Below are 7,986 nucleotides of genomic sequence, written 5' to 3'. Positions count from 1 at the left end.
AAAATACAAAAATTAGCCAGGTGTGGTGGTGCGTGCCTGTAATCTCAGCTACTCGAGAGGCTGAGGCAGGAGAATTACTTGAACCCAGGAGGTGGAAGTTCCAAGTGAGCTGAGATCCTGCCGTTGCACTCCAGCCCGGGCAACAAGAGCGAAACCCCGTCTCAAAAGAAAAAAGAAAAAAAAAATCAGTAGGGTAGAACTTTCAATGAAAAACAACAGTCTGGGAATCCTAAAATATTGCAGAATGATGTTCTGTCAGGGTGGAGAGTGGGAATGGAGGACAGGTGTGAGCCCCAGGCACAGCTCAGGCTGAGCAATGGGAGAGCTGCTCCTTGCAGACCTTTCCTCCTTGTCCGGAGGCTCACCCTTTCCGGTGGGAGCTGCTGACCTGCTTACAGAGAGAGAGAGAGAGAGAGAGATAGACAGAGATAGAGATGAGATAGAGATAGAGAGATAGATATATAGAGAGATAGAGATAGAGATGAGAGAGAGAGATGAGATAGATATATATATATAGAGAGATAGAGATAGGGATGAGAGAGAGAAAGAGAGAGATGAGAGTGCTAAAGGGTTACATTTGAAGGAAGAGAGAGAGAGATGAGAGAGAGTGCTGAAGGGTTACATTTGAAGGACGAGAGAGAGAGAGAGAGAGAGAGAGAGAGAACGAGAGGGAGTGCTGAAGGGTTAAATTTGAAAGCTGGAGGTCAAAGGCTGAGCTGGGGCCAAATTCCCACCCCCAGGTCTTTCTGGGCAGCTTTCTCTACTGTTGAACCCTGAACTAAAGAAGCTGTTAGAACCTTTCCTTCCTCAGGGTTTAAGTCCATTTTAGCCTTGGTCCTGGGGTGGAAATGACCCGGGAGCAGGTCTCAGTGGACCCTGATCCTACTCTCTCACTTTGCACCCCAAAATTAGCCTTCGACCAGGTTGAAAAGCCACCCTCCTCCCCCACCCTACTCCTCAGCTTCCTCATCATGGGCAGGAATGTCTGGGGCTCCAGTGTGGGCTGAGAAAGACTTGTTCTTTGACCAGAACCACGCAGCTCCTCCCTTCCCCACCCCACTTCTTCACCATCTGGTTGTAGAGATCTCAGACTCCATATGTGCCCTTGGCCCCAGCAATACTATGGGCCCCTGCAGCCTCCACTGCTCCCGTGGGGGCATGATGATGTTGCTAAGGCGTGTAAGTGGGGTGAGGAAAGCAGGAAGCCCAGAGCGCATCCTGGCAGTGGGTTGCTCTTGAGTTGGGAGAGGTGTCTTGCCTTTCGTATGCAAGTTAAGCCTTCTCCTCAAGGGATTGTGTGGAGAAGCCTAGCTTCCTACAGATTCAGCAATATAAGCAAAGAAGAGACCATGTGACTGGTAAAAATTCTTTGCTGTGTGTTTCATGTTCGGCTCACTAGAGGGCAGCAGAAGTCTGTCATAGACCATTTCCAGGCGAGAGACTCAAAAGGCATTCTCAAAGATAAAGTGAAAGCTTGCTATCAGCTGCTTGCTATCAGCGCACCTGGCCCAATTTAGTAATATTATAAATGATCATTCTTCATTTACCTTTCTCTTGTTTTTCTTTTTCAGCTTTCCTGCAAGTTCAGAGCTGTTTATATGCTTAGGATCACAAGTCTTTTTTGTTATTCTTTTTCTCCTCCTCACTTTCCTCCTTCTCGTTTTTATTTGTTAATTTGCTGTTGTTTTCTTAAAAATAGGATTCATAAGCATTATTGAGATATTTAAACAGTATAGAAAAGTTCAAAGAAGAAGTGTGAATGATGTAAAAGAATATTTGTGTACACTGAAGAAGCAATGAAAAAAATTACTATCTGAAAGATGGTGAAGAGGTTTTATCTTTTTCCTTTCAGCTTGTATTTTACTTTAAAGGGATTCATATGCAGGTTTGTTACATGTGCTAATTGCGTGTCTTGGGGGTTTGGTGTACAGAAAATTCTATCACCCAGGTAATGAGCATAATATCAGATAGATAGTTTTTTAATCCTCACTCTCCTATTGCCCTCCACCCTAAGTAGGCCCCAGTGTCTGTTGTTCCCTGGTGATGACATTTGAAACCATCAAGATCGCTAATGCACCAAAAAAAAAAAAAAAGATCTCCCTCCCCATAGGCGACCATTGTTAACACGCTTGTGAAGGTCCTTTCAGACTTGCTTTATGCATATATGCAAATGTTGATATGGGTAGAATCATCCTGTAATAGGCTTTTGTCATTCAACAAAATAATAGATCGATATGATTTTTAATTGTTAAGGTGTTCAATTTTTAAATATTTCCTTATTTATTATATTTAACAAGGTTCTGGAACTCTGTAGCCATTGCTTGCCTTGTTTTCCATGATCTTTGCTAAATGGCTTCAAAGGCTTTTACATTCTTTCTCTTTTTTTTTGAGACAGGGTTTTACTCTGTCACCCAGGCTGGAGTACAGTGGCTCAAACATGGCCCGCTGTTGCCTTGACTTCCTGGGCTCAAGCAATCCTTCTGCTTCAGCCTCCGAAGTAGCTGGGACCACAGGTGTGCACCACCATACCTGGCTAATTTTTCAGTTTTTGTAGAGATGGGGTCTCACTATGTTTCCCAGGCTAAGGCTTTTACTTTCAATCTTAGTTTAGTTAAAGCAACAGGTGTATTTGATGATAAAGCCTCCATTCTTTCTGCAACACTTTTTGGCTTGCAGGTAGATTGCTATTTCTTGATATACAGTATTCTTGGTTTTAATTTTTTGGTTTTTCCATTGTGCTGTACTTCAGTGTATAGGTTACATCTTTCCATGTTCAATACTTTCCCAGTTTTAATATTTTTTCCTTTAAACATAGGCTTCTCTTTTCAGTACTCTCTCACCTGAAGCCAGATAATATAAACAACTTGATCTCTTCTCTCTCTTGTTTTCCTCTTCCTTCTTAGCACTGAAACTCAAAACCAGAGCAAGCCTGCCCCACCGGATGGCCCAGAACATTAGGGTCCCAAATAATGAACTGTTTAAGTCACGTGATGTAAAATTAAACATTTATACTAAAATTAAAATAGTTTCTTTCTAGTTTTCTTGATTGCAAATTCTGGTTAAGTTCATTCAAGCTGAGCTTGTCCGTTGCTTGCTGATGCTTGAAGTGTGTGCTTAGCCTAGCAGCTGGGTAAGCCTGCCCTGCTCTGGAATGGAGCCCTCCTCTAACTGGATGGTTGGGCATAAGGGTTCTTGGTTACCATCAACAGAAAGATATTGGCTAACTTGGGCAAAAGACGGTGAGCTGGAAGGAAATTGAGGTTCTTATGATTTATGCAAAGCCAGGGATCCATGGTAGGAAATTGACAGCACTCTGGAGGGTCAAGAGGCAGGAAGCAGGTCATCTAGGCGGGAAGAGTTGGGTCACAGTGACGCTGCTGTGACAGCGATGTTCTATTTCTCTTTCCCCCTTCTCTCAAGATTGAGACTTCCTGAAAGAGAGAGAATATATGTAATTACTCATTCAGGGTTTCGCAGCCTTTTATCCTGTTAATATTTTGGGCTGGATAATTATTTGCTGTGGGGCCGTCCTGGGTAGTATATGATGTTTAGCAGCAGCCCTGGCTGCTTTTCACTAGATGCCAGTATCTCTCCCTGTCATTTGTTACCAACAAATGTTTCCAGATGTTGCCAAAATGTCCCCTGGGGGGCAAAATCGCCCCTGGTTGAGAACCTAGAGAAAAGACTTGCTTCTCTGGCTTGTTTGGGTTAGCAGGCACCTGAAATTCACCCTCACAACAAGACATCATAGAACAGGGTAAGAGAATTCCTTGAAAGGAGATAGGCTGCTATTAGGAAGGAGAAAGGGATACTTAACATCTCACTGTGAGTCTTTAGAGCCGTATAGATTCCTGATGAGGGTATTTCACATTTTTTTTTTTTTTTTTTTTGAGACGGAGTCTCACGCTGTTGCCCAGGCTGGAGTGCAGTGGCGCGATCTCGGCTCACTGCAAGCTCCGCCTCCCGGGTTCCCGCCATTCTCCTGCCTCAGCCTCCTGAGTAGCTGGGACTACAGGCGCCCGCCACCGCGCCCGGCTAATTTTTTGTATTTTTAGTAGAGACGGGGTTTCACTGTGGTCTCGATCTCCTGACCTTGTGATCCGCCCGCCTCGGCCTCCCAAAGTGCTGGGATTACAGGCCCGGCCTATTTCACATTTTACGGGTAGCAGTTGTAGATGTAGAAGAAACCTTCATTCAAGTAGCCAGGGAAGTAGATCTCCTTTCCTGATAGCTCCTGACTTTTCACAGACTACAACTTGTGCACTGAGAAAGCAAATCACCGGAGTTGTTAAAATGCAAATTCCAATGCAGTAGGTTTCAGGTGGGTCTGAGATTCTGTATAAATAACAAGCTTCCAGGTGGTGCTGATTCTGCTTTTTTTTTTTTTTTAAAGTATTCTTATGTTACGTTTTCCGTTTTTTCATCTAATCAGTTTTAAAAGATCACAAAAGTAATACTTGCTTGTTTTAAAAAAAATCAAAATATTTTTTCACCAAACTAATGCTTAAAAAATAATTGAGACCGGGTGTGGTGGCTCATGTCTGTAATCCCAGCACTTTGAGAGGCTGAGGTGGGTGGATCACCTGAGGTCAGGAGTTTGAGACCAGCCTGGCCAACGTGGTAAAACCCCATCTCTACAAAAAATACAAAAATGAGCTGGGCTTGGTGGTGGGCGCCTGTAATCCCAGCTACTCTGGAGGCTGAGGCAAGAGAATTGCTTGAACCCGGGAGGCAGAGGTTGCAGTGAGCTGAGATCACGCTACTGCATTCCAGCCTGGGCAACAGAGTGAGACTCTGTCTCAAAAAAAAAAAAAAAAAAAAAAAAAAGACAAAATCTGTAGAGTAACTTGGTATCTCAACCTTGCCTGGCTGTGGGCTGCCAGGCAGGGCCTGAGAGTTCTCACCTAGGCTGGGCCCTGGTACTAATGGCTGCCTGTTTCACAAGGGACTGCTTTATCTAAGTCTTTCTTTTTCAGGAAGAAGGACACCCACCCTGGTACCTGGTCCCTGGTGAGAGGTGAGTGATGGAGTGGGGTGCCCTGAGGGTTTCCTTCTTTAATTATAGAAAGGAAGCATGTAGCATGGCAATTGTGTCCCAGGGCTGGAACAGGGGGTAGGAGGGCTCCTGCAAGACCTTAGGACTATAGTGCCAGGACATAACTCACTACATGGAAGCCTGGGTTCTGGTGCCCATGAGCTCCAAGGCCTCCAGTGTCCTGCAGTGCCTCCTGGACTGGAGGTGCCAAGGAGCCCAGAAATGCTTCTGCAATGGCCAGGGGTCTGTCTGTAAGAATGTCATCTTGAGTTCATCCTCTTCTGAAACCTCTTCTCTCGCAGCCCAACTGCAGAGGCCTAGGGTCTTTGTTCATCTTCCATTTTTTTTTCTTGTAAAGTTTCTGCTTACCTGTCTCTGGCTCCTGTCCTCTTAATTTCTGGCACCCAGCCCTGTCTCCTTAAGAAGTCTGGGCCTCACTTTTGTATTTCAGACCACTAGGATGGTCCTGGCTATACCCAAAAGTGTTAAAATGATTTGTGGCACTGTCAAGACCATTGGGACAAATCCCCTTTGCCCAATGATGTCTCTTTATTGATATATGTATATATACTTATTTTTTTGAGACACAATCTTGCTCTGTTGCCCAGACTGAAGTGCAGTGGCCCAATCTCAGCTCACTGCAAACTCTGCCCTCTGCCTCCTGGGTTCAAGTGATACTCCTGCCTCAGCTTCCTAAGTAGCGGGGATTACAGACATGCACCACCACATCTGGCTAATTTTTGTATTTTTACTAGATACGAGGTTTCGCCATGTTGGCCAGGCTGGTCTCAAACTCCTGGCCTCAAGTGATCCACCTGCCTTGGCCTTGTGCTGGGATTATAGGTGTGAACTACTGTGCCAGTCAGATTTTTCTTTTTTTGGTATTGAGTTGTTTGAGTTTCTTATATATTTTAAATTCCTGTTGTTGTTGTTGCCTTTTTTTTTTGTAGAGACAGGGTCTTGCTATGGTGCCTGGGCTGGTCTCAAATTCCTGGCTTCAAGTGATCCTCCTGCCTCTGTCTCAAAGTGCTGGGATTATAGGCGTGAGCCACTGTGCACAGCCTAGTCCCTTGTTGATGAGTAGTTTGGAAATATTTTCTTCCATCCTGTAGCCTGTCTTTTTTTTTTTTTTTTTGAGACAGAGTCTCACTCTGTCGCCCATGTTGGAGTGCAGTGCTGCAATCATGGCTCACTGAAACCTCCACCTCCTGGGTTCAAGTGAGTCTTGTGCCTCAGCCTCCCGAGTAGCTGGGATTACAGGTGTGCACCACCACATCTGGCTAATTTTTATATTTTTAATAGAGACAGTGTTTTACCATGTTGGCTAGATTGGTCTCAAACTCCCTACCTCAGGTTCAGGTGATCTGCCTGCCTTGGCCTCCAAAGTGTGGGGATTAAAGGCAACTGGCCTTTGCCGTGCAGAAACCTTTTTTTTTGAGATGAAGTCTTGCTCTTGTCACCCAGTCTGGAGTGCAATGGCATGATCTCATCTCACTGCAACCTCCACCTCCCGGGTTCAAGTGACTCTCCTCCCTCAGCTTCCTGAATAGCTGGGATTATAGGTGCATATCACCATGCCCAGCTAATTTTTTGTATTTTAAGTAGATATGGGGTTTCACCATGTTGGCCAGGCTGGTCTTGAACTCCTGACCTCAGGTGATCCACCCACCTCAGCCTCCCAAAGTGCTGAGATTACAGGCATGAACCACCACGCCTGGCCATAGAAACTTTTTTTTTTTTTGAGACGGAGTCTCGCTCTGTCGCCCAGGCTGGAGTGCAGTGGCCAAATCTCAGCTCACTGCAAGCTCCGCTTCCTGGGTTTATGCCATTCTCCTGCCTCAGCCTCCAGAGTAGCTGGGACTATAGGTGCTCGCCACCTCGCCCGGCTAGTTTCTTGTATTTTTTTTAGTAGAGACGGGGTTTCACCATGTTAGCCAGGATGATCTCAATCTCCTGACCTCGTGATCCTCCCGTCTCGGCCTCCCAAAGTGCTGGGATTACAGGCTTGAGCCACCGTGCCTGGCCCGGCCATAGAAACTTTTTAATAATGTAATCCCATTTGTTTATTTTTGCTTCTGTTGCTTGTGCTTTTGAGGTCTTACCCAGAAAATCTTTGCCAAGACCAATGTCCCAACTAATGTTTTCTTCTAGTAGTTTTGTAGTTTCAGGCATTAGATTTTAGTATTTAATCAATTTTTATTTGATTTTTGCATATGGTAAAATATTGCAATCTAATTTCATTCTTCTGCATATAGATATCCAGCTTTCTCAGCACCATTTATTAACAAGATTGTCCTTTCCCCAACATACATTCTTGGCACCTTTGTCAAAAATGAGTTGTCTCAAAAAAATTAGCCGGGCATGGCAGTGTGTACCTGTTAGTCCCAGCTGCTAGGGAGGCTGAGGCAGGAGAATGGCGTGAACCCCAGAGGCGGAGCTTGCAGTGAGCTGAGTTTGTGCCACTGCACTCCAGTCGGGGTAACAGAGTAAGACTCTCTCTCTCTCTCTCTCTCTCTCACGCACACACACACACATACACACACACACACACACACACGAGTTGTCTGTATGTGCATGAGTTAATTTCCGGGTTTTCTTTTTTTTTTTTTTTTTTTTTTTTTTTGAGACGGAGTCTGGCTCTGTCGTCCAGGCTGGAGTACAGTGGCCGGATCTCAGCTCACTGCAAGCTCCGCCTCCCGGGTTTACGCCATTCTCCTGTCTCAGCCTCCCGAGTAGCTGGGACTATAGGCGCCCGCCACCTCGCCCGGCTAGTTTTTGTATTTTTTAGTAGAGACGGGGTTTCACCGTGTTAGCCAGGATGGTCTCGATCTCCTGACCTCGTGATTCGCCCGTCTCGGCCTCCCAAAGTGCTGGGATTACAGGCTTGAGCCACTGCGCCCGGCCAATTTCCGGGTTTTCTATTCTGTTCCATTGGTCTATGTGTCTGTTTT

Source organism: Macaca fascicularis, chromosome 10, assembly GCF_037993035.2.
Source record: "Macaca fascicularis isolate 582-1 chromosome 10, T2T-MFA8v1.1".
Classification (NCBI taxonomy): Eukaryota; Metazoa; Chordata; class Mammalia; order Primates; family Cercopithecidae; genus Macaca; species Macaca fascicularis.
This window is presented reverse-complemented; position numbering follows the sequence as displayed.